The sequence below is a fragment of the Pipistrellus kuhlii genome, unplaced genomic scaffold (genome assembly GCF_014108245.1).
Source record: "Pipistrellus kuhlii isolate mPipKuh1 unplaced genomic scaffold, mPipKuh1.p scaffold_m20_p_1, whole genome shotgun sequence".
NCBI lineage: Eukaryota > Metazoa > Chordata > Mammalia > Chiroptera > Vespertilionidae > Pipistrellus > Pipistrellus kuhlii.
The window spans coordinates 107221813-107249005 of record NW_023425404.1 but is presented as its reverse complement, the minus strand read 5'-3'; the positions used below and the strand labels follow the sequence as shown (position 1 = coordinate 107249005).

Genomic DNA, 27193 nt, shown 5'->3' with positions numbered 1-27193 from the left:
TGAGGGAAGCCTGGGTCCCAGGAGCCAGAGGGAAGCTGGTGCCGGCAGCTGAGAGAAGGAAGGCCTACTCTTGCACGAATTTCATGCATTGGGCCTCTAGTAAATAAAAAAGAAAAAGAAAAATAGAAGGAGCTAAGTAATATTCAGGATGATTTCATTCTGAGACCCTCTCATGAGTCACGTGGCACTCCATCCCCACCATTTATATAGAATTTTGTAATTTTGTTGCTGAAATTAATTATAAAACTCCCAAGTTTAAAGTGAAAGATTTCTCATGCATTTTTAGAGCATATTGCTTCATTTTTTTGGTTCCAGTTGTATTTGATGTTTATTTATTTATTTTGGAAATAAAATGTAATAAGCATTAGGATTATTTGGAAAACAGGAGGGAAAAGTCATCCATAATATCATCACTTTAGAACAAAAACTGTGTTATTTTCTGCCTATTATCTTACAGTTTTTATTGTCTTTCTAATACTAGCAATATTCAGGAGTGTGAGTTGCTCAAGGTAATAACCTGTGGAGAGTCATCAGCCTGACAAATACCAGGTTGTCAGTTGATGATTATAGAGCTATCCTGTGCTTGGATAACTTGGAGCCCACCCAGACAGAGATAAATTATGTTAAATACTACGCTGTGGCGTGTGCATGAATGCTTATCTGGCACCCATTCTCCCCAGTACCTGCAGGTAGGCCATAGTCTCTGTGCTTGCGTGGCCTGCATTGCTCTGCTTTGCGTTGCCCACATTCTGATATTTTGTTTGTATCAACACAGGTTTTGTCTTGTGCCAAGTTCTTTTTACTATATTATAATCCAGAAATATGTTTTTGTTTTTCTTTTACTGGTTCATATTTTTTAAGTTTACTACGTATCATGTCTCTTAAAAATCTTATTAAGGACACTTTGCTTTCCGCTAAGATTCTCTAGGAAGTATCTGCTGCTCTGCTTTCATTACTGTGGGAAGGCAGCTCCTCCTGTTTGCACGGTGCTATGGCTCTACCTGCCCCTCCTGCAAGTCAGCATACACTGGAGCTGTTGGACCAGCTGCCTTTTATTCTGCTGCCATTTTGAGAGGGGTTCTGGTCAGCTCCCAGTAGGTGTGAAAGTGACTTCCTGATTGGGTCAAAACTAAAAATGAATATATTCTTTCCATTGGGTAGACCTGTAGATGTGACTTCCTGTAGGATACCATTAAGCATCTTTCCTTTCACTTCAGGATGAGGGGTGAGAAAAGGGGTTCCTGTTTAACTACTTCATTTTCAGGATGTTTTATGCTACAGAGTGTTATGCAGGGTGGGACAAAAGTGTGTTTACAGCCCTCGCTGTTTGGCTCAGGGTATAGAGCATCAGCCTGCAGACCAGTGGGTCCCAGGTTCAATTCCTGTCAAGGGCACGTACCTTGCGGGCTCCTGCCCAGCCCAGGCCCTGGTCAGGGCTCCTACAGGAGGCTACCAATCGATGTGTTTCTCTCACATCAATGTTTCTCTGTCTTTCCCTCTCCCATTCTCTCGAAAAATCAGTGGAAAAATAACCTCGGGTGAGTATTAACAAAAACAAACAAAGAAAATAAATAAATAAACAAACAAATAAATAAATAAAGGTGATTAAATGTTTAAAAATAGGTTTACAGTTGTTTCTACAGAAAAGAATCCAATAATTAATAAATAATAATACAAGCATAACCACTGGTTTGCATACTCACAACTGTAAACTTACTTTTGGCCCATTTTATATTCTGAATATGTCCCCTCAAAAGTCATAAATTGAAAACATAATCCCCAATGTGATGGAGTTTGGAGGTGGTGACTTTAGGAGGTGATGAGGTATTAGAGCCCTCATGAGTGGGATTGATGATTTTATAAAAGAGACCACAAACTTCAATCTCAAGCCTTCCACCATGTGAGGACACAGTAAGAAGACAGACATGTGTGAACCAGGAAGTGGGTTCTCACCAGATGCCGAATCTGCCAGCTCCTTGATCTTGGACTTCCCAGGCTCCAGAACTGTAAAAATTAATTTCTGTTATTGTTCTGTTATTTATGTTAATGTCTGTTATTATAGCTCATTTGGTTAGAGTGTCATCCTGATATGTCAAGATTGCACAAAGGTTGTAGGTCCAAGCCCTAGTCCAGGCACTAGAAGCAACCAATTAATGCATAAATAAGGGAACAAATTGATCTCTCTCTCTCGCTCTCTCTATCTATCTTTCTCTCTCCCCCTCTCTCTCTCCAACTCTCAAATCAGTAAATGAATATTTAAATTTCTGTTGTTTATAAGCATCCAACAATACTGTTCTGTTATATTGAGTCAAACAGACTAAGACATGGTCTTACTCAGCACTAGATTTGAGAGATCTTAGTGACAAGGAGACCAGAAAGAAATGACCCCAAATAGCTACAGCAATCTTGAAAAAAAAAAAAAAGAACAAAGTTAGAGGAATTACAATACCACATATCAAGCTATACTATAAAGCTACTGTACTCAAAATAGCCTGGGACTGGCTCAAGAACAGTCTTATAGATTAGTGGAACAGAACACAGACTCAAGAAATTGATCCATACCATTATGCTCAGTTAATATTTGACAAAGGAGTCAAGAGCATACAGTGGAATAAAGATAGTCTATTCATTAAATGGTGTTGGGAAAATTAGACAGATACATACAAAGAAACTGAAACTAGTTCACCAGCTTACACCATCCACAAAAATAAGCTAAATGGATAAAATATTTAAATGTAAGTCATGAACAACAACAAAAAAATTAAGATATTTAAGAATAACATAACCAAGGAAGTACAAGATCTGTACTCAGAAAACTAAAGAAGAGAGAGAAGATACAAACAAGTGAAAGAATATATGGTGTTCATGGAATGATAGAATTAACATAATTACAATGTCCATACTACTCAAAACAATTTATAGATTCAATGCAATTCCTATTAAAATACCACGGTGTATTTCACAGATCTAGGCAGCAAAATCTCAGACATCTCTTGTAGCAATATGTTTACTAATACATCTCCTAGGGCAAAGGAAACTAAGGAGAAAATAAACAAATGGGACTACATCAAAATAAAAAGCGAAAGAAACCATCAACAAGACAAAAATGGAGTCCACTGCATGGGAGAACATATTTGCCAATGATACACCCGATAATTGGTTAATTTTCAAAGTATATAAGGAACTCATTGAACTTAACAAAAAAGGAAGACAAACAATCTAATTAAAAAATGGGCAAAGGACCTAGCTAGACACTTCTCCAAAGTGGACATACACAAGGCCAAAAGACACATGAAAAAATGCTCAGTCACTGATCATCACAGAGATATAAATTAACATGACAATGAGTTATCACCTCACACCTGTCAGAATGGCTATCAACAACAAATCAACAAACAACAAGTGTTGGCAAGGATGTGGAGAAAAGGAAACCCTTGTGCATTGTTGGTGGGAATGCAAACTAGTACAGCCTCTGTGAAAAAACAATATGGAGTTTTCTCAAAAAATTAAAAATGGAACTCCTATTTGACCCAGTGGTCCTACTTCTAGGAATATATCTTAAGAAATCAGAAAAACTAACCAGAAAGAATGTATGTACCCCTATGCTCATAGCAGCACAATTTACAATAGCTAAGATGTGGAAACAGCCCAAGGGCCTGACAATAGATGAGTGAATATAAAAGTTGAGGCACATTACACAATGGAATACTTCACAGCTTTAGAAAAGAAAACTCTATTGCTATTTGCAACAGCATTAATGGAATCTGGAAATAAGCCAGTCAGAGAAAGTCAAGTGTCACATGATTGCACTCATATGTGGAATCTAATGAACAAAATAAACTGATGAGCAAAATAGATCCAGAGACATAGAAGCATGGAACAGACTGATGAATTTCAGAGGGAAGGTGGAAGTGGGGAGGTGAGAGGGGAGTGATAAACCAGGGAACTTGTATGCATATAAGTAAATCATGGACACAGGCAATAGAGTGGTAAAGGCCTGGAAAGGGTAGGAATGGGGTAGAGGGGGTTAATGGGGAAAAACAACTATAACACACAAACAAAGGGGTCATCTATAATACTTGCAACAATAAGTTAATTTTTTAAAATAATAGAAAAGATAAAAACAAACAAGAAAACCAACAAAGTGTGTTTATAAATGTAAATTAACAAGCCTCATCATCATTTCTATACACAGGGATGATTCATTTAACTAACACAGAAATTCACCTAAATGGCCTACTCAAGGTCACCTGAGCAGTCCTTTGTGTAATCTGGAAGTGGATATTCAAATTGTAAAAATACCTTGCAGCCTCATTACAGATCCAAATTTATTGTATTCTTAGCAAGTACCACTGGAAGGACAAATTATCTTTAGTCTAGACAGCAAGGTTGGACTTTCCTTAGCCTTACCAAGTGCCCACATACCTGGAACCTAGACTTCAACCCTCCTCTTTCCTGTCTTATCTGCTCCAAAAGCTGGGTGATGACAGAACATGACTGTTTTTAAGACTATTTTTTATGACTCTCCTTGATTAAATAAAAACTGGCCATATTTTCTTTTGTTCCTCCAAACTCCTATATTAATGCAGAGAACAAATACTTATTAAACACTTCTTTTGTTGCCACTCACTGTGCTAGACACTGGGAACACCACCAGCATGCTCCTTCCTCATGGGAAGACAGAGAGTAAACAAGAATCAGCTGCACTCGCTTTGGCAGCACATGTACTAAAATCAGAACAATACAGAGAAGATTAGCATGGCCCCTGCACAAGAATGACAAGCAAATTCGTGAAGTGTTCCATATTCAAAAAAAAAAAAAAAAAAAAAAAAAAAAAAAAAAAAGAATCAGCTACACTGCTCTGTGACCAAAAGGTCACAGGTCCATTTCCTGGTCAAGGCACCTGGGCAGGTTGCAGGCTTGATCTAGGTTGGGGTACATAGGGAATCTAACCACTCAATGTTTTTCTCACATCCACGTTTTCCTATCGCTCTTTTCTTCTTCTTTCCTCTCCTTTCAAAAACAAAAATTAATAAAAACATATCATTTACTGTAGTGGGCATTTTTTTCTGTTTTCTGTGTCCTGCACAGAAAAACGACAGGTTCCTGAGTGGAGGAGCTGGGGATGAAGAAATTAGAGAAAGAAAGAGATAAGAGGCAGAAATAGATAAAGCTGGGAGCTAGGTGGGCGCCATCTCTCTGATGGAGAGACACTCACACTCACCACAGACAACACAGCATATTTATTGGTTTCTAAAGGGGAGTTTAAGGTCAAAAGGAGTTTCGGGTGTGCCCAGATCCTATTCATCAAGATCTGGGTAAGCTCTTCATTTTTTGGTACAAGATTTAGCATATCAAGATCTGGGTAAGTCAAGGTCTTATTTGTTTCTCATTCCAAGCACATGGATTAAGATAAGAAATCAGTACTGATAACAGGATTCTGCCAGTGCCCTTGGGCTCAGCTGATAAGAATGAAAAGAATGTCCATGTGCCTTCTCTGGCGGCTCTCTACAATTTACAGTGTGGTCAGCTCTATGAAGATAAAAAATATGATGCACTGGGTCGGGTAGGTAGGAATGGATGGATCAGGGAAGCCCTCTCTAAGCAGGTTTGAACTGAAACCTGGAGCAGTAGGATAAGTCAGCCTTTTCTTTTTTTGCATCTCACAGATTTAAATTTCTAATACAGTAAACATCCCACATGAATAAAAAGCTCTTTGGGGGTCATTTTATTTTTTCCCAGAGCAAAAGGATCATGGGGCCAAAAAGTTAGAAAACCACAGTGGTTCATCCCCAGCCATGATTGGTCCATTTCTTTCTCTGACCTCATAAGGCACAATTTTAATGGAATTGCAAACCACTCCTCTATTAGGCCCTGGCTAGGCTGAAGTTTTAGCCCACTGGAGCCCAGGAAGCTGATGGGTAGTGACCTGTTGGATGTGAACTAGTTGGCTTATCTTCTCATTAGTTTTTTTGTTGTTTTTGTTCCTCCTCCTCCTCCTCCTCCTCCTCCTCCTCCTCCTCCTCCTCCTCCTCCTCTTCCTCCTCCTTTCTCCTTTGCTTTTTTCTTTTTCTATTTTCATCACTGACCCACTTCAGTGGGAATGGGTATCAGATAACATTTTTTATTTTTTTAAATCACTATTTGTGATGACTTTGCAGCCATCTCTGCCAACGAGGAGTGCCATTTTGGCAACTGCCTCATCCTCAACACCATTGGCAAGAGATCCTCTGTAGAGGTTAGGCTGGCCTGGCACATTGTTGCCAGCACAGAGGTGGCTGTGAAAGTTGTGAACTGGGATGGTTCCTGTGAGGTCCTCCAAGAGGTTCAGTCGTTTAAGAAATTAAATCATCCTAACATCACAAAATTGTTTGAGATCTTACCATCCAGGAACAGGTGTGTCGCTTCATGGAGCATATAAGTGAAGGAACCTTATTTGACTACTAGAGGCCAGGTGCATGAAAATTGTTCACTCGGGGGGTTCCTCAGCCCCACCTGCAGCCTCTCACAGTCCAGGACCCCTCAGGGGATGTCCACCTGCCAGCTTAGGCCCACTCCCTGGGGGAACTGGCCTAAGCTGGCAGTCAGACATCCCTCTGGCAGCCTGGGAGCCCTCAGGGAATCCCTGATTAACAGCCTTCAAGGAGCAGGCCTAAGCTATTAGTTGGACATCCTTATGGCTGCTGTGGAACTCCTGCTTCTGCCGCTGGCTGGTCAGCTATGAGTCGGCATCTGGCTGAGCAGTGCTCCCCGAACAGAAGCACACTGATCACCAGGGCACAGCTCATCTGGCCCCTGGTGGTCAGTATGTGTCATAGTGACCAGTCGTTTCTAGTCATTCGGCCTTTAGGGTCAATTTGCATATTAATCTTTCATTATATAGGATTTAAAGAACTGTGGTCCCATGAAGGAGAACAAAGCCCAAGAGCCATTTTGACAACTGCTATCAGAGATACATTACTGTCACCAGGGACACAGTGTACATTCGGACCTAAAGCCAGAGAACATGGTTCTAGATAGTGAGATGAATGTCAAATTAGAAGACTTTGGCTTCAGTAGAGAATTTACAGAAGAGAAACTGACCACCTTCTGTGGTACTGGCCCTTAAATGACCCCAGAGATGTTCCAGTTCGAACCCTATGAGAGCCCAAAGGTGGGCATCTGAAACACAGGGGTAGTGCTCTCCAGGATGGTGCTAGGGGAACTACCATTTATGGGAAAGAATTTTGAAGAACTTAGCACATATTGAATGGTTGTTTCTTTATACCATGCTTCTGTCTACAATGTCAAAAACTTGTACGAAAATTAATGACTATTGACCTCTGACAAAGACCAGTCCTGGAAGATATAATGAAAGACTATTTGGTCAACATTGGCCAGTCAGGGGAATTGATGCCATGCATCAAACCATCCTGGGGTGACTTAGACCCCCCAGATAGCCTAAATAATGAAGAACATGGGATATGAGCATCATAAGATACCGGGGTTACTTACAAGAAGAACATATAACAACATCATGGGCATTTATCTCGTCTTTGGTAGTATGAAAACCAAGATTTGTGGCCACAAGATTAGGGTAACTCCATATCCTTCCCCTGATCCCAGCATCAGTCTTTTTCTAATCCAGGGGTTCAGGCATCAGGGCAGAAAGGCAGAGACCCTGGGATTCCACCACCCAGCCCAGAGTCAAATACTCCAACTTCCCCAGGCTGTCTGCAAGGAGGACAGTCATTCCCCCAGCAAGTGTGCAAGCCAGGATGACCATTTCCCCAGTCAGCATGAGGATGAGGATGACCATTCACCTAGCTGGTGTAGAAGCAAGGAATTCCATTCCCTCAGCCAATATGGAAGCAAGGACTGCAATTCCCCGAGGCAGCTTAGAATCAAGGACTGCCACCCCTAACACTCCAGTGTGAACTGGGGGCTCCTCTCCACCCACAGCAGCAGCACCAGCAGTGGTGGTGGAACCTGAGAGCGAACCACCAATGAAAATTGCCTTCAAGCTGGGCAGCAAGACGGTGGGACCTAAACCTCTTCCTCTGGCCACAGCCGGGGCCAGCAGGGGTTGGCTAGGCGGGTGTTCAGGTTTTTCTTAAGATTCCTATGCTGTAGGCTGTCCACTGAAAAGCAGCATCTGAAAGGGACAAGAGTGAAGCCAATATAATTTTTTACAATAGTGTACAGCCAAAGCAGGACCTCAGTGCAATCAAGGGGAAATCAAGCAGCACTCTGCATTTTATTTATTTTTGTTTTTTAATTAATTATTTTTAAAATATATTTTATTAATTTTTTACAGAGAGGAAGGGAGAGGGATAGAGAGTTAGAAACATCAATGAGAAAGAAACATTGATCAACTGCCTCCTGCACACCCCCCACTGGGGATGTGTCTGCAACCAAGGCACATGCCCTTGACCGGAATTGAACCTGGGACCCTTCAGTCCTCAGGCTGATGCTCTATCCACTGAGCCAAGCCAGTTTTGGCAGCACACTGCATTTTAAATGTTGAACTTAAAAAATGCTGAGTTCCAAGGAGGCCAGCCATGTGGTGTGGAAAGAGGGGAAATGGCTGAACACAGTCTGCTGTGGGTGAGAGCTAGACGTACATGCTGTGTGTGCAAGGTGAGAGGACTTGGCCCAGTGGACCATGGAGGTGGGCAAACTGCCGAGGTGTTCTCTGCATGGGAATCACATCAGGATGGTATATGACATCCCCATGGACTTCAGAAGCATCTTAGTACCTTCTGAACTTGGAAGATTGCCTGGAGCCCTCAGAGGTCAAGAGGAAAAGCTGCTTTCCCCATGAGACCACCCTTTAGCCCCCACCTGAATGAAACTTCAGAGACTGTCTGTTTTTCCTGGGACTCTTCTCCTTTCCCTGTCCTCCTTTGCTCCCGTGTTTGTGGGGGTTCTTATTAAATTATTTGGTTCTCTCAAATTTTATAACAAACTTGATGCTCCAGAAAATAAAAAAAGAAATTTACAGATGATGGATGGCATGCAGACTGAATGGCCATTTTCTGTTTAGTATCATTTTGGTATAAAAAGTAACCATGATGATCACTCAATGACTATCTATGTCTTCAAGTTCTATTAAAGTAAACATCTGAAACTACACACTTACTGCTTATTTTTATTCAAGAGAACAGTCATGGTGATTTATTTACTCAAATATTTATTTTATTTTAATGTTCTTTTTATGGGTATATCAGTAAACTAAATTATATAACCCCTCAACAGAAGTTTGTGCAAGTAAATCATAATAAACTGCTTAATTTCCTAAATTTTTACCAATACGGCTGGCCAAATCTGGGGAGTTTCTGGCTTATTTATAAATCTAAATTATGGAAATGCCCCCTATTATGATAAATGTGAAGTAGCTAAACCATTTTCTGCTTTATTTTTATTCAGTATTTTATATCAGATTGGAGGAAAGTGAAATGCAAGCCTTAAAAAGGAGGTAATATTCTTTTAGTAGGAATTACAAAACATTAAATTCTGAATAGTAGAAGCAAGTGAATAATTTCTAAATCCATCTGCAACCTATCACTGAAGCTCTCAACATCTGATATCCAGGGGCTACTTGAAAGTGATGAGGTTTCTGTGGTCACATGATATAAAAATAAGAGAACTTTTATGAATTATTATTTTTTAATCATTATTGCTGAGAGAATTACAAATGTCCCCCTTGCATTCCCACCTCCACCCAGTTCCCATCCCTACTGATTAAAAACACACCGCATGTGGGTGTCAGACCAGTCAACTCTAGGCCCTCCTACCAGTCTCGATGTACTTTCTTCATTACTCTGTAATTGTAGGGCTTGCACTTAGCCAGATTCCAGGCAGTTCTGAGTGATTTGGTTCTGTATTTCAGTTATAATTTTGATGTGGCTGTGGGAGGTGGTGAGTAATGATAATTACCTATGCCACCATCTTGGTTCCTCCTATTAGCTTCTTATAAATCTCCTTCTTCTTGTGATGTTGTGATCTGAATTCTTTTTCTTAAATAAATATGCTTCTTGCTAGCAGAAGAGTTAAATTTTATTCATCAAAAAATATTTATTTAGGGATTACCATGTCAAAGCACTGTACCCTTCAGCCTGGTACAGTGCTAGGGTGCAATGTAAGATACCAGCGAATGTATATTAAATGAATGGATGCATGAAAGTAAATAAGAAAAATGCATGCTTTTCTTATTGACCTCAAAGAAATTATAGTTAGTTTGGGAAGATAAGAAATAAAACTATGAATATGTATGATTTAGTATAAGAATGAGTGATTTATACAAATACCGTAATATAGCAATGGCCAGTCACCGTGGGATAGAATTTCTTGGGAAAGGGCAGGACTTGTGCTGTAGCTCTGAGGGTGGAGAGAAAGGAAGGGAGAGAGCAGTGCGGATTCATGAAGCCAGGAATAAGCATGAGTACGTTTCAGGACCAACTTCACTAACGCAGTGAACTCATTCTAGAGAGTGCTTGGGATAAAGGGATACTCGTAGGTCAGTAGGTGCTCCTGAAGATACACGGGGTCTCTGATGAGCAGAGTAATTCCACAGGTTTTCAGTAGATACCAAGAACCCAGTAGAGATATTTCTAGCATCGAAATATCTGAAGGAAAATGGAGCAGTCAGGGGCAGTTTGTAGAAAGGTGACCTTAGAATATTGAAGATCTAAAACATCAATCATAGCCAAAAAATATAATGGGAGGGACTCTTTTGACTGTCAGCTCCTCGGTGTGTTTTATTTATCTCTGTATCTCCTGTGTCCATCACACAAATGGTACCAATAAATAGCTTTAGTATACATACCTAAAGAATTGATAGGACTTAATTGGTCATTAATTCCTAGTTTTCTAATTGAAGAAAATGAAAATAAAGAGTTGGCTCTAGCCAGTTTTGCTCAGTGGTTAGAGCATCAGACAGTAACTAAAGGGTCCCAGGTATGATTCTAGTCAAGGGCACATAACTCGTTGCAGGCTTGATCCCTGGCCCTGGTCAGGTTGCAAACAAGAGGCAACCTATGATGTGCCTCTCTCACATTGATGTTTCTCTGTCTCTCCCTCTCCTTTTTACTTTCTCTAAAAATCAATGGAAAAATATCCTCAGGCGAGGATTAACAAATAAAAAGAAAAAGACAAATGGAACTGTTGGGTCTGGTTGATTGGGATTAACAGTGGTGCCATTTAGAGCTTCGGTCTGTGGACTGAAGGGTCCCAGGTTCGATTCCGGTCAAGGGCATGTAAGTTGGTTGTGGGCATTCCCGGTAGGGGGTGTGCAAGAGGCAGCTGGTCGGTGTTTCTCTCTCATCGACTTTTCTAGCTCTTTATCTCTCTCCCTTCCTCTCTGTAAAAACAAAACAAAAAAAACACATATTAATAACAGTGGTGCCACTGACAAGTAGATTTCAAAGGGAAATTGCTTTTGAGAAGATGAGCCCATGTGCCCAGGCTGCATTTGAGCTGCCACTGGGACAACCTGATGCAAAAGACATGTTCTTTCTTTGGGGTAAATACAAATGTTAAGAGAAAATGGACTTTTCTAAAAAAGAAAGGTGAGTGCTGCTTATTTAAAGTTCCTTTATGTAAGAAATATGGTCCTTGAAAAGCCTATCTTCTCAGCAATCTTTTCCTCCTCTACTTAACAGTATTTGTCCTCTTTTATAGATTATTAAGCTTTTACTCATTCAGCACTTAATTGTGCAACTGAGAACTTGTAGCTGGGGTTTGTGTCCCTAACTTTTCACAGCCTTTCGCTGGAAACAGCTGAGGTTCATATCAGTGCTTCCATACACTTTTGCAATTGTATGTGAAATAGTATATTTTTGGGGGAGTGGGGGGAAAGATCCTTAACTTTTATTAGATTCTCATGGAGCCCAGGGTCCCACAAAGTAAAAAGGCCCTGTTTACTTTGGGATTTTATTGCTTGTCTCACCTTTCCAGTAAGCATGATTATCGAAAGCTTGGGGTGACCCTCCTTCCAATTGATCCTTTCCTAAAATCTGGGCATTTTAAATTTCAGTAATGAATTGGTATTTCTGTGAAACCTTAGTTTAACCTAGCTAAAGAGGGATTTATGTAAGATTTGATGTTCTACCCCCTTGATTTTCTTTGTCATTTAATTTTATTTACATATATTTGTATAAAGTTAAGAATGTGGACATGCCCAACTTCAGCTTTTAAAATTCTATTTCTGTTTTTTTTCCCCCTTTAAACACAGTTGACCTAGATATAATATTTTGTGAAAAATCTGCTCAGATTTCAGTTTAAGCAATTTTTGATAGGGTGGTTGTATATTTAACTATAAGAAAGTGCCAAATTATTTTCCAAAGTAAGTGTAACACTCCAAGAAACAATGTATAAGAATTTGTTTTTCATCCTCACCACCACTTGGTATTGTCAGACCTTTTAATTTTAGCCTGACTGCTATTTCATGGTATTTTCAATTTATACATCCCTGATAACTAATCTCATTTAGCATTTCACATGCATTTATTGGCCCTTCAATTTCTTATTTTATTTTTTACCTCTTGTCCCCCTTCATTTAAAGTAATTATTGCTCTTCTTATTTCTCTTCCTCTCATTTTTAGAAACTGATGGATAATCATTTGCTTGAACTCAGATATTTGATAATTACATAGAGTTGCTTAAATTAAAATTAAATATGGTATGTAACATCCCTGCCCTTTTTTTCTCACATCTATTGCCTCTTGAAAGCCCCTTGTGAAGCCTGGAAACTTCTGGTAAGCTGATTTTATCCAAGCAGAAGATCTTAGGGCTTCAGTAATTTGTCTTAGATTCCCTTGATAACTTGCACGGTAATTACTGCATTAGCTTTCATGAATTGTTTTCTAACTTAAAAAAAAATGTGTTCATTTGTGTAATCAATTACTGAAAACTAATAAGTACACAAGCAACAGGACATAATTTTTATTTTACTTTCATCTTTTCCCACAAGTACTCATATCATTCATTTATTTTCTTTTGGATGCTCTAACACTTTTGCTTTCATGCATGTGAATTTGAATCCAAAATGACTGAATATTAGTGGCAGAAAACCATGCTATTATGTAACTGCCTATGTGAATTTAAAGACTCATGCATGAAATGCCTTTCAAATTATTTGTAAAGCAGGTATTTTGTGCCCGATTATTTTGCTACAGATAACTATCACATGGCAGCGGTTTTATTAAGTCTTGAATTATCTCCTCAGGTTTGATTAGATTATAATTTCTTGAAGGTTATTCCTTTGAATGTTTGTGTTGGATATATAGGAAAAGATTCCAATGCTGTATTAGTAGAGGCATGAATATCTAAAAATATAACAGCCAAGGTGTTATTTTCATTCTTAGTTGAGCTCTTTGGAAAAAATACAGTGCAAACAAAATAAACTTACATACTGTGTCACACTACAGTGACCTTTAATGATTTGGCTGTGAAAGGATGTAAATTCTGCAAGTAAACAGATTTTGAAAAATCATAGAACTGAGCCACCAAACTTGGTTTAACCAACATTTGAAGCTATTTTCTTTTTTAAAATATATTTTTATTCATTTCAGAGCAGAAGGAAAAGGGAGAGAGAGAAACATCATCTGAATGATGAAAGAGAATCATTGACTGGAATCCTGCACACTCCAACTGGGGATTGAGCCCATAATGCAGGCATGTGCCCTTGACCGGAATCAAACCTGGGACCCTTCAGTCTACGGGCTGACATTCTAACCACTGAGAAAACCGACTAGGGTGTTATTTTCTGATATATTTCTTCTATTGATAAAAGCAGTAGTTACTGTTTTGAGTTAGCATTTTGTGAGATTACAGATTTTTTTTTTTACTTATTTAGTCAACACTTATTGAGCACTGTTATATCTCAAGCATTTTATTTTATAGCACAGATTTCTTGGAGAGAAGCAAAAATCATCTGTGTTAGGGGGTTCTTTTGATTTTTACATGATCATGTTTATTTTTCTGAGCAGAGTTCCCATCCTCCTCAGACCCTTATGTTTCCTGTTTATGATTCATTCAGGGTGACTACAAAGATGGCTTAAAGAAATACATTTTTTTTAAGTTTAAGAAGATGTGTGCACTTTATGATAAATGTTTGGGTCAGTTGTCAGATTGAAAAAGCTTCTTTTTCTTGTTTCCTCTGCATCCAGACCATTTTTCAACGTTAATATCCTGTCATATCATCTATTTGTCATGCCATACAGCATGCCTGTACATTTAGAAAAGGAACAGAAACCACACCCTGTCATTGTGCCTGCTGTATTTAATAACAGAAACTGCTTCTTGTACATTTAGGGACTGGTTCCTCTCTGAGTCTTCAGAGTATAATCTGTGCCATAAAAATGCATCAAACTCACATGGGATTTATTGATGTTCTAAATTTTATTTCAAAGCTTATCTCCCATGTTGTAAGCAATATTTACTATATTACCTTATGCTCCCATATCAGATAAGCCTCCTTTTAGGCTGCCCTGCCTTTCAAAACCTCTGTTCCTTCTTGTGTTGCTTGCTTGTATCTTCATAGGTATCTTACATGATTTAAACCTTGGTACAGAGTCTCAGCATACAGCTTTTCTTCAGTGATTCAACAACATTTTACATCTCAATTGCCTTCCTGCCCATTGCTTTGACAATCAACTTCTTTTATGTTTTATTTTAGCTTTGTTTAGTTTTTACATTTTACTCGAATGCATGAGCTGATCTTTTATAAACTTAAAAATATCAGTGCACACATTATCCAAACCAGGGAAAAACTCAGTAATTTGAGTTGCTGACTGAATTTGGTCTGTATTCATTCTCTTCCTTAGCCTGAAACTTGTGCTGATTCCATATTGAACAGTGAATTATATGCTCTCCTGGACATTTCCATGGCTGTCAGATTATGAGGGACTTTGAGTGGGTTGAGATATAGCTAGGATGAACCTTCAGCAAATTTGCAAAGTATGTGAATGTTCATTCATTCATTTTTATATTTCACATATATTTCAAAATGCAGATGCCTTCCTTTTTTGATTTTGTGTAAATTTTCCTAGCTTCTTTGCCTCTCTCTTTCTTCTCAATGCCTCCAGAGCCAAGAACACCACATGATGTCATTGCCATGTTCCCAAAGGTTTTCTCCATCATTCTTCCTCAAAACTCCAGTTTCTTTGTGCAAGATTTCCACTGGCATATGATGTGCTCATTCATATTAAGATGTGAATGATCAATGGCTTTTCTGGATGTCATGTCTCCCATTCTAATTGCAGTCATTAAGGATAATCACCAAATCTGACTTCCAAATTCTGGATGTATAGGCCATCCCACCTTCCTAATTTTGGGAGAGAGCCAGGAAGCTGAAAGTAAAACTTCTCTGAGTGATTAGTGCCATAAATTAACCTGGACCAGTGATAACTATCAATGCTTCATATTTTATTATGATGCCAACCCAATAGTCACACACATTAATAACAGATTCCCCTTGGGTTGCTGGAATTTTCCCCAGTTGGATGGCTGTATTTTCTTATAGGCAAGGGCATGTTGCTGAAAAAAGGAAGTGTCTATTTGAAGCACTTCATTCTTCTGGTCTGCTGGGGTGGAAACAGAGTTTTCATGCCTTTAGAAAACCTGTCAAGCACTGAAAGTCTTTGATCATTGTATTCTTAATTAAAAAACAAACAAACAAAAAACACCCCACAACAACACAAAAAACTAGTTTGAAACATGCATTCTTTGTAAGCCCATTAATTCTAAAATGTCAGTATTTTAGCTTCCCACCTGATTTTATTTTTCATTTCACTTCTTACATGACTCTCTCTTTACTACATAGCCAAACCTCGAAAAAGTTTGTACCTGTTCTGTCTTCCACCCACATGTTCAATTACATCACTTCACCTATGGTCAGAGCGACCCACATTGCTAAATCCAAGACATTTCCCATTCCCATTTTGCTCGACCTCTCACCTCTTATCAGGATTTTGAATTTATAGACCATTCCTCGTTGCTTGAAAGATTCTCACACTTGGTTTCTGAATCACTCTGTCTGACCTTTCAGCTCCTTCTTTCTCCTGCCCATCTCAATCTGTCCTCAAGTCCTGTTTGTATTTTAGAAGTCTCTCTCTCTCTAGAACATGGGAATTTCTGCTGGCACGTAGGTGGCATCTATGACTGACTATGGTTGCTGGGACTTGCTTCTTCATTACCTCTCCTTTGGAGTGTTGTGGTAAACTGCATCCTGGTCATCACACACCATGGTGGTATCATCTTCATCCATTCTCCACACAACAGCCCAGTGGACTTTTTTTTTTTTTTTAACAATGTAAATTTGACTATAGTTTGTGGTTACAACTCATTTCTAACACTGCACCCTCTACCCCAACCAATTTGGAATTTTTATTTATTTGTTTATTTTGTTATTGCATTTAACACCAAAATTAAGGTCATGTGTTGCCTGTCCACTATCTAATTCTCTGAACACACCAAGCTCCTGGTTCTTTTTGTTTCACTCATGTTTATCTCATATTTCATCAAATATATTACACTTGCTTCAGGCACAGAGCATTGACATTGCTGTCCCTTCTGCCTCCCCATCTCTCCTAGTAAATGTATATTAATTTTTCAGTTCCCAAGTCGGTCATCCCTTCCCTGAATAACCTGGTCAAGTCATTGCTGTTGTCCTATAATGAGATTCTTCTTCATAACACTGATCACAGTGTGAATTTCCATTTTGTGCGTGTGGTTAATTTAGAGGCCTGGATAATCTGTGATCCATGCATTTTAAATAGTGCAAAATAATGATGCAATAATGTCAGTTGTCTTGATCCAGCATCTAGAAGGGTTCAGAAATCTGGAGAAGGGGCTGTGCATAAATTAAATAAGAGTCCAGATATGAAACATAATTTTGAAAGGCATATTGGGAAGAGTCTTGGCTTAAAGAAGACCAAGTTCTCCTTGTCTCAAGACCCCTTGCTTTTTATTAACACAATTTGTCCTAAGGCAAGGTGGAGATATACACATCAAAGGATAGGGTTAGTTACTAAATCCATTGTCAGAATGGGGAATTACCTAGGCTGTTCAGGTGTTTGGCCAACAGGAGGCAATAACATGTAGATTAAGATGACCTGAACTGTCTGGCAGCAAGTAGTCATCCTTTTCAGGTTTGGGGAAATCCCGTTAGCCATTCCCAGGTGATTCAGCCCTTGCTGACATGCTGGAATTGGCTTCGGCATGCAAATTATCAGGAGGAGCCCAGAATCTTTCTTGATGGTTCTAAAAATTGGTCAAGGCTCGGTGTAGAAAAAGGTGTTGGAAAGCACAGGTAAGTTTCTGGGTTCAAGAACATAAGCTTAGTTTCAGGTAGACTCCAAGCATTTTATTATTAACCTTTCTTGTTGTTTCCATAATCATTGACTTTATTTTAAATTCAATATCCCCCATGAGTGGCTGAGTTCTTACTATAATAGAACATCTTAAAGCATTATTTTACCTTTGAGAAGAAGCATTTAGGCAGTTGGTTATTTGTAGCATCATCATTATAATTATTAGGCAAAGCCACTTCACCTGCCCAGTCTCTTTACTAGTAAAATAAAGATGATACTGGTAACCAGAATGGTAAGCTGAGGGTTTATCCTCCTGGGTCCTATCTTGCAAAGCCAATGAGCTTCGTGGACTAGAAGATTTAAGCAAAAGTGGAAAATTTATTACAGGCAGAGTCAGACTCCCCACATGGGGGCCCAATAATGGGCTACCCATGAAGCCTTGTAGTTCATTTGCTACAAGCCTGCTCTATGTTTACCTATGTTGCTACCCGATTGATTCTCTCATTGTTCTTGCCCATCAATGGACCTGAACTTTCTCTGTTACTATGTGTTCGTACACCTTGTTGAAGCATGTCCTCCCTTGTTTTCCCATGCTTCCTGCTCTGTGTCAAAAGACGTTCTGTTATTTCAGCATGGTTGGTTCCTGTGGTTAGGCTTGCTCAAACTGCCATGTCAGCTTCTGCCTATGTTCCACCTGCCTTTGTTTCCCGCTGGACCCCTGCCCTGTCTGCCTTTGTGTCAAGCTAACTTCTCTCAATACTTCCTCCATGAGTTTTTTACGAATATTCAAGATGTATATGTTCAGTGCAGAATCCGTTATATATTAAAGTTTCAATAAACTATTGCTATTAGTATGTTAAGTGTCATATCATTTTCTAAGTTAATAATTAATATTTTACTAAAACTAATTTAAACTTTTGGCATCTGTAAAAAACAGCAAGTTCCAGAGTGGCAATAAAACTATAATCAGTTCAGGTCCACTCCTCTACCTGGGGAGGCACATGAACATCTCTGAGCCCCAGGATGGCTTTGGTGGTGGATTTCATGTGGGTTACCTCAGGCCTTTGGTAAGGACCAGTACTTTCTTTGATCTTTTCTGGGTGGAAAATAGGTTGCAGAGAACAGAAAATATCAACCTCCAACTTCCTAGGTTACTATCTTCCTGTATATTATTTGCAGTACAAATGGATTTACCTTTATCTGAACAATCTGTGGCTGATCAAATCAGATTTGGAAACATATTTTGAGGTCTAAGGATTATAGACAAAGCAGAGTTTTACATCCCACCCTTTCATTTTTCCTTCCAATTATTTGGTGTCGTCTCCCTCCCATCCCCCTCCCATCCCCCACCCTGCGTTGTGACTAAGGTCTGGCCGCTCAGGGTAGGACTGGATCATTCTTTTCTACTGGGCCAAGCCTGAGGCCACAGATGAAAAGTCAGGATGTGAAGGGAAGCCAGAGGCCAAAGGCAGGAAACCGACCGTACAGTTCCTAGAGTCCAAGCAGAAGCAGAAACGGAGTTTGGGGCTGAAGCCAAAAAGCAGAAGAAGATGAATTTCGTAGTGAGCCTTGAGAGCTGTTCTGGAAAAGTGCCCGAGATGTAGCTGACCTGGAGAGGCTTTCTAGGACCACTTAGGGCCATGTGAGCAGTAAATGGGCTCGTTAAATTTACGGGAGCAGAGCTGGCCTCCTGTCTGTCTTTTCATCTGTGCAGAACACAGACCCATCCTTAGCACAGAAGGCGCCCTTTGTACACATATGCATTGCTTTTTACTAAAAAAAAATACAAATAAGCTTTGGTTTGGTAAGTTAAGGATTGTGAAATAATGAGACCTTTTATAAAAGAAAGGGGAATAAACACAAAATGCACTGGAATAATTTTCCTTGGGAAATGCTTCATCTCCATGCTTCATAATTGGCACCTTGGTGCAATTATGCTTAAGATTGATTCAGCATTGCAATGATAAAACTCTGTTTTCGTAAAGTTCAGAGGGTTAATTCGGGATCTTAAATAGGTTGCCAGATGACATCTGGAAAAAAAAATAGTTTCTTACTCCTCTCTTTCCCTCCCTTTCAAAATATCTAACTGAATAGAAATATAAACTCTGTCCGCAAAGTTTGGTATAAATGACTTCTTTACATTCTCTTCACACATTGAACAATAATGGCAGTGACCTGGATTTTCTTTTTTTAATGCGCAAAGTAAAATATATTCAGAAATCTTACCATTCACCTTAGCATTTGATTCTGTATTTTGAGAACTTGTGTTTTCCACCCTTATATAATACACAATTGACTTCACAATTTAAGAGAGGCAGAGCCCAATCATGCGGTGAGAACACCACAAGGGACCTTGAGAGGTCAGTGGGATCATAGCTTGGTGCTCATTCAGAATGGCACCTAAAGCCGAATAGCTTTCCTATTTTTCAGAGACTTCACAACCCCGCTTTTCACTGTCTAGCTTCTAGATTAGTTCTACTGCTGCAGTGTGATCCCCTTTTCCCTTTATGAGTCCTAGTATGAATTGAAACTATAACAAGTCACCGCTTCATTATGAAGAGGCCATTTTCCTCCTTATGTCAGGGAAGGCACCATCTTCTCCCAGTGGCTTGAATCAAAAATCTGTATATTACCTTTAATGTCTTCTCTTTCAATTCACAATTCCAGTTAATCGCCAAACGTTAGCAGTTTCACACCCTAAACATCTTTCATATCTATTTACTTTTCTCTTTCCTCACCACAACTCCAATCTAAGTGACTGTGATGATGAATTTTATATGTCTACTTGACTAGGCTGGAGTATTCAGATATTTAATCAAGTGCTAATCTAAGGTGTTGTTGTGAAAGCATAAGGTTGCAGATGTGGTTAACAGTTGACTTTGAGTAAAAGAGATTACCTTTGATAACGTGGTGAAACTTATTCAGTCAGCTGATAGGTATCCTTATGAGCAGAAACTGAGGTTTCCCAAAAGAGAAGAAATGCTACTTAAACAAATCCTACTCTGCCTGAGTTGCCAGCCTGCCTGCCCTACAGATTTTAGACTTGCCAGCCCCCACAGATTTAAAATAAGTATTTTTGGATTAGGTAGGTAGACAAGAGATGCTAGATAGATAGATAGATAGATAGATAGATAGATAGATACGTAGATACATAGATGATAGGTAGATGATAGATAGATAGATGGAAGTAGGTAGACTATTGGTTCTTTTTCACTGGAGAACCCTACCTGATATAGCTACTCTCATTATATATGAACTCTTATCTAAATAGTTCTTAACTGGTTTTCTGGCTATCTATTGTTGTGTAATAAAGTGCCCCAAAACTTGGTGGCTTAAAGCAATGATTTATTATTCTTTTACAGTTTTGTGGGCTGACCGTGCTTAGCTGGGGAGCTCTTAATTGGGGACTTTCATACAGTTGCAGTCCAGAGGTAACTGGAGCTGGGAGTCATCTTAAAGCTTGCCCGGACTGGACATTGAAGATGGCTCACTCAGGTAGCCACCAGCTGACGGTGTCATTTGTAGGGCTGCCATAGGGCACCTTCCACAAAGCCTCTGCGTGTGACCTGAGCTTTACACAATATGGTGGTTGGGTTCTCTGAGGCAATGTCCAAAGAGTGAATAATTCAAGAGACCCAGGCAGAATCCACAAGACCTGTTATGACCTAGTTTTCGGAAGCCCAAGAAGACCACTGCTGTTCCCATCTCTTAGTGCACATGAGGTTCAGCCCAGATTCCAGGGGAAGAGTTTAAATTGTACTTCTTGATGTGAGGAGTAACATTTGTTTTTTGTTTTTGAAAAAAACTTCTTTATTTTTTAATTAGAGTTAATATATAATATTACGTTATTTTTAGGTGTACAGCAAATGATTAGACAGTTATATAACTCACACAATGATCACTCTGATAAGTCTGGTACCCATCTCACACCACACATGGTTATTACAATATTATTGACTATATTCTCAATGCTGTACTTTTACATCCCTATGACTATTTGGTAACTGCCAATTTGTACTTCTTCATTTCCCCCCCCACTTTTCCCCCATCCTCCCAACCCCACTGTCATCTGTCAATCATCAGTTCATTCTCTGTACCTATGAGTTTGTTTCTATTTTGATGAGGAGTAACATGTATGTGTAGGGAGAGAAAGAATTGATGGTGGACATCTTTCGAGACTATCTATTTACAATACTGGGTCACTGTCATATTCTCATAATTGACCTCACCATCTTTATTCAGACCACCACCCCACCACTCCCACCACTGTAATCTGTGCTCCTCATCTATGGGGGTGCGTATCCTAAAATACACACTAGCATCTCATTGTGTCACTACTATAACTAAGACTTCCTCCCCCCCCCCTTTATTGATTAAGGTATTACATGTGTCCTTATCCACCTTTTTATCTCTTCCCCCCCCCCCCATTCTTGCCCTCACTCCCCTGGTGTCTGTGTCCATTGGTTAGGCTTATATGCATGCATATAAGTCTTTTGGTTGATCTCTCCCTTTTACCCCTACCCTCCTCTACCTTCCCTCTGAGGTTTGACAGTCTGATCAATGCTTCTCTGTCTCTGGATCTGCATAACTACGATTTTCAAATACTTTCTCTTTCCCATAGAAGGGGATCATTTACCTTGTCTTGCTTGTAAAACTACTGCAGAGTTCCCCACCTAGCACTCTACCTCCTGACACAGACAGCGTTTCTTTCACCATTCCTTTCTCTCCCTCTCCCTCTCCACACGCCTGACATTTATATTCCCTGTTCACTTCTCAAACAGCCTTCACCCCTCCATCTCTTTCTCTTGCCTTGTCTGGCAGGCTTCTGCTCATCTTTTGGTTTTCAACTTAAGCTTTATTTGTTCTGGGGAGCTGAACCCTGACATCCTAAGTTTGGACTGGATACCTTCCCAGGTGCTCTGCCCACAGCGCTGGCCCAGGTCCTGTCCTTGGGTTTGCATGAATGTGGAATTGGACTCCATTAAACTTGCTTTCACTTTGCTTTATTCCTGAATCAGTAATACATAAATACAAGATAAAGGGTTCAAGTGAATGGATTGTTGAACTCAGAGCAGCACCTAGTTCTATAGTTTATACAGCCCTTGGGGAGTGAGTAAAGAGCCCATTCTCTAAACTATGGACTCCCTTCTATTGTTAGACATGTCAGACTCAAAGGTCTATTCTCTTATCATAAAAGGTGGTTCCCATTGGGCTAAAGTTTTGTTTTTTTCTTGTGCATCAGTGGATATAGCAAGCCTGGCCCAGCCCAGCCCAAGTACCCACTTTCTGGTCCCCCTTTGCAGTGTAGGACTGATGGCATGATGTTTCTTTCCTACTAGATGACAAGCTTTTCATAAGCATTCACTCTGTCTTTTCTGTTGTTGTTGTTATATCTTTAGTGCTGAGAAAAACAGTAAGAGCTTGATTTGCTGAATAAATGTACAAATGAATGAATGAAATCTTCAATTTATCTTGAACACTAAACCTGATTTCTGACTCTACCCTCTTGGTCCTTGTTGTTCATATATGTTCTTCTTAGTGTCTGACCCTATCTTTTTTCTTAAGAACTATCTTGGTTGGACACTGTTGCTTTAATGCATTTAGTTGGGAAAATTTAGCACAGTTTGAAAATATTTCATCATAATTTATAAAACGTCTCAAATATAGATATTTTCCCATGAAGGTGAGGGAGTTGATCTACATTCTGGAGGCCTGGTGCATAAAATTCATGCATGGGGGAAGAGGGGCCATCAGCCCAGCCTACACCCTCTCCAATCTGGAACCCCTTGGGGTACGTCTGATTGCTGGTCTAGGCCTGATCCTGGGGATTGGGCCTAAACCAGCAGTCAGATATCCCTCTCATAATCCTGGACCACTGACTCCTAATTGCTAACCTGCCTGCCTGGTGGCCTCTAACCGCCCCCACCCCCAGAGGCCCCCGCTAGCCTGGTCACCCCTCACTGCCTCTGCGTGCTGGCCTGGTCCCATCCAACTGCACCCCCCACCCCTGCAGGCCTGGTTGCCCCTAAGTCTCTCTCCCTCCTTCCTCCCCCCCCCCTCCCCACGGTTGCCCTCGTCATATCTTACTGTCCATCTTGGTCACTCCTAACTCCTCCCTTGATTGCCAGATTGCCCCCAACTGTCCTCCCTCCCCCATCCGCTAGCCTTGTCACCCCACACAGCCTGTTTATTCAGTCATTTGGTCATCTGTCACTAAGCCCCCTGCCAGCCTCCTCGTAGGCAGCCATCTTATGAGGGTGTGAGGGTCAATTTGAATATTACCTTTTTACTATATAGGATTATATAGGACTAGAGGCCCGGAGCCTGAAATTTATGTATGGGGGGTGGGAGGGGGTTGTCCCTCAGCCCAGCCTGCACCCTCTACAATACCCCTTGAGGGATGTCTGACTGATAAATGGGCAATCAGATATCCCTCTCCCAATCCAGGTCTGCTGGCCTGCCTGCCTTCTTGATTGCCCCTAACCCCTTCTTCCTGCCAGCCTTATCACACCCTAACCACTCTCCTACCAGCCTGATTGCCCCTAACTGCCCTCCCCTGCAGACCTGGTCACCCCTAATTGCCCTGCCTTGTAGACCTTGTCCCTTCTTCTACTGGCTATCTTACGGTGGTCATCTTTGATCACATGGAGGAAGCTATCGTGTGTGTTGGAGTGACAGCCAATTTGCATATTACTCTTTTATTAGATAGCATAGAGGTCTGGTGTAGGAGTGGGGGCTAGCTGGTTTGCCCTGAAGGGTTTCCTGGATCGGGGGGGGGGGGGGGGGGTTTCCCTTGGGGAATGGGGTGGCTTTCAGGCTGACCACATTCCCTGGCAATCCAAACAGAAGCCCTGGTCTCCGGGATTTATTTATCTTCTATAATTGAAACTTTGTACCCTTGAGCAGAGGCCAGGGCAGGCCAGGAAGCTAGGCTTCCTCCATCGCTGGGGGAAAACTCAAGCCTCCTGCTCTCTCCAACTCTGCAGCCGCCACCATTTTTGTTGGAATTTATTTATCTTCTATAATTGAAACTTTGTAGCCTCGAGTGGAGGCCAGGGCTGTGGGAAGCTTGGTTTCCTCCATTGCCAGGAAAACCCAAGCCTCCTGCTCGATCCATGGCCACAGCCAGTTTTGGTAGGCTTAATTTGCATACTTGCTCCTGATTGGCTGGTGGGCATGGCTTGTTGGTGTAGCAGAGGTATAGTTAATTTGCATATTACTCTTTTATTATATAGAATTTTGTGACACTGGCTGTAGGGGCTATGTTATTAGATTTATTCTCTCTGTGTATCTCTGTTATATGTGCTTTGCTTATATATATAAATAGAGGCCTGGTGCATGAAATTCATGCATAGGGAGGTGTCCCTCAGCCTAGCCTGCACCCTCTCCAATCTGGGACCCCTCAAGGGATATCCAACTGCCTGTTTAGGGCAGTCTGATATCCATCTCACAATCCAGCACTGCTGGCTCCCAACTGCTCACCTGCCTGCCTTCCTGATTGCCCCTAACCACTCCCGTGCCTGCCTTATTTATGCCTAACTGCTCCCCTGCCAGCCTGATTGCCCCTAACTGTCCTTCCCCGCAGACCTGGTCCCCCCTAACTGCCCTCCCCTGCAGGCTTGATTGCCCCCAACTGCCCTCCCTTGCAGGCTTGGTGCCTCCCAACTGCCCTCCCCTGCTGGCCATCTTGTGGTGGCCATCTCATATCCATATAGGGGCAGGATCTTTGACCACATGGGGGGAACTATCTTGATCTTGTGTATTGGAGTAATGGTCAATTTGCATACTAATCTTTTATTAGATATGATAGAGGCCTGGTGCATGGGTGGGGGCTAACTGGTTTGCCCTGAAGGGTATCCCAGATCAGGGTGGGGGTTCCCTTGAGGCATGGGGCCACCTGGGTGAGGGTCCTGTGGTGGTTTGCAGGCCATCCATGCCCCCTGAGACCCAATCAAAGGCCCTGATAACTGGGAATTATTTATCTTCTACAATTGAAACTTTGTAGCTTGGAGCGTAGCCAAGCCTTCTTTTTGCTCTGTGGTGGCAGCTATTTCTGTTGGGATTTATTTATCTTCTGTCATTGAAACTTTGTTGCCTAGAGTGGAGGCTTAGACTGGCCAGAGCTGCAGAAGCTTGGCTTCCTCCATTGCTGGGAGTAACCCTAGCCTCCTGTTCTCTCCAACTCTGTGGCTGCCACCATTTTTGTTGGGATATATTTATCTTCTATCATTGAAATTTTGTAGCATTTAGTGGAGGCCTAGGCTGGCAAGAGCAGGTGGAAAGCTTGGCTTCCTCCATTGCCAGGGAAACCCAAGCCCTCCCCCTGCTCGATTTGTGGCCGCAGCCGTCTTGGATGGGTTTATATGCATATTCACTCCTGATTTGCTGGTGGGCATGGCTTGTGGATGTGGCTTGTGGGTGTAGTGGAGGTACAGTTAATTTGCATATTACTCTTTTATTAGATAGAATAAGGCAACATTTACAGGAAGGGTAAGCAGTTGTTAATAACACACAGACATTAAGACTTAGGTTCAAGTCATGTCATTTACTGGTTGTGTGACCTCAGGTCAATACTTTCGGTATCTCAGCTTCTGTATCTGCAAAATGAAGATAAAAAGTAATGATAATAACAGTGTTTTCCTCATAGAGCTGTGATGAAAATTAAGCAAGTTACTAGGTAAAGTGATTAGCTCAGTACTTGGAACATATTAAGAGCCATGCATGTATTTTGCTAATTTGTAAGAATTAATATACTTGAACTCAAACTCATGTTTTGCTTTTCATTTTCTGATCTGAGCCTCTGTTTTATGACTCTCTTTCTTTCCAATTTCAATTGAATGTTCTATCTCTAAACCTGTGTTTCTGTGTGATCATGGGAGTGTTAGCATGTCCTGCTGTATATTTCATGAGTCTCTACATCCTGATACTTGGTATGTGACTATCTTTTACCTTCTGTCTTCATCTCTACTTTTCTCAGGGTTTCTTTTGGGTTTCTCTTTTATGTGTCTCTTTTCTTTTTATTCTTTGTTTCATGCCATGTTTGTTCATTTTTTCCCCCTGGGTTTGTTGGGTTCCCCCCCCCTCCTCCAGTTATTTTGCTCCTTCTCTTTCATCTCTCCAGTTATTATCTGTAGTTCCCTATAAGAACTAGCAAGTAAAATTTATTTTCTGAATTCATTAAATAGTTTCTGTTCTTTTCAAAATTTTAGAACCTTCTGTAGACAATATATTCTATTGTTTTTGCTTATATAACCTTGTATTGATTTTCTGCCCTTGCAGTTCAGTGACCCTTTATGCCAAAAAGATTCCCCTATGCTGCTGACAGTTCCTTCTCAAACACAGTTAAGCAACTTTAACCACCTTTATTGCTTTACCCTGAAGCATTTTTCCATTTTTTACTTCTTTAAATTGTGCTGCCTCGGGTGCAAGACAATATCGGGGACAAAGTCTCTTACTCTTGGACATAGTCCCAGGGTCCAGCACAGAATGCTTTTGGTGGATATTGGTAAAATTACACTGAGGCATGCTGAGGGTTAAGGTGAGACCGAGAGGAGCATCATGTCTTAGAGCCATTGTCTTACCTCCTGGCAGCTTTTGTTTCTCCTTTACTCTTGTTATTTTACCTCCTAACGTTGGTAAGCTCCTGCAGGTCAGGGCCCATCTACATGTTATTCATATTTGTATTTAGTAATTTAGAAGTTGAAATCCTTATGACCTTGAATCAGGCCATTACTCAATGGGTGCTCAGTAAATATGAGCTGAATTGTTCTAGGCTATGGTCCGAGAGCTATATCTTGAAATTATACAATTTAAATCTAATTCCTCCTAAGTCTGTACAGTATTGAAGGTAGCTGTTGAATCTCCCTCAATCTGTTCTTCACTGGTCTGGGCATTATCAG

General features: G+C 40.6%; 1 protein-coding gene and 1 non-coding gene across 2 annotated transcripts in view; both read left to right on the top strand.

Moving 5' to 3' along the window:
• Positions 1-27193, top strand: part of ST8SIA6 (ST8 alpha-N-acetyl-neuraminide alpha-2,8-sialyltransferase 6) — an 82468-nt gene that overhangs the window by 29333 nt on the left and 25942 nt on the right. The gene's annotated exons all lie outside the window — the stretch shown is intronic.
• On the top strand, positions 4704-4810 carry LOC118709901. Its single transcript, XR_004985190.1, has one exon. It is a non-coding gene; the product is annotated as a U6 spliceosomal RNA (small nuclear RNA).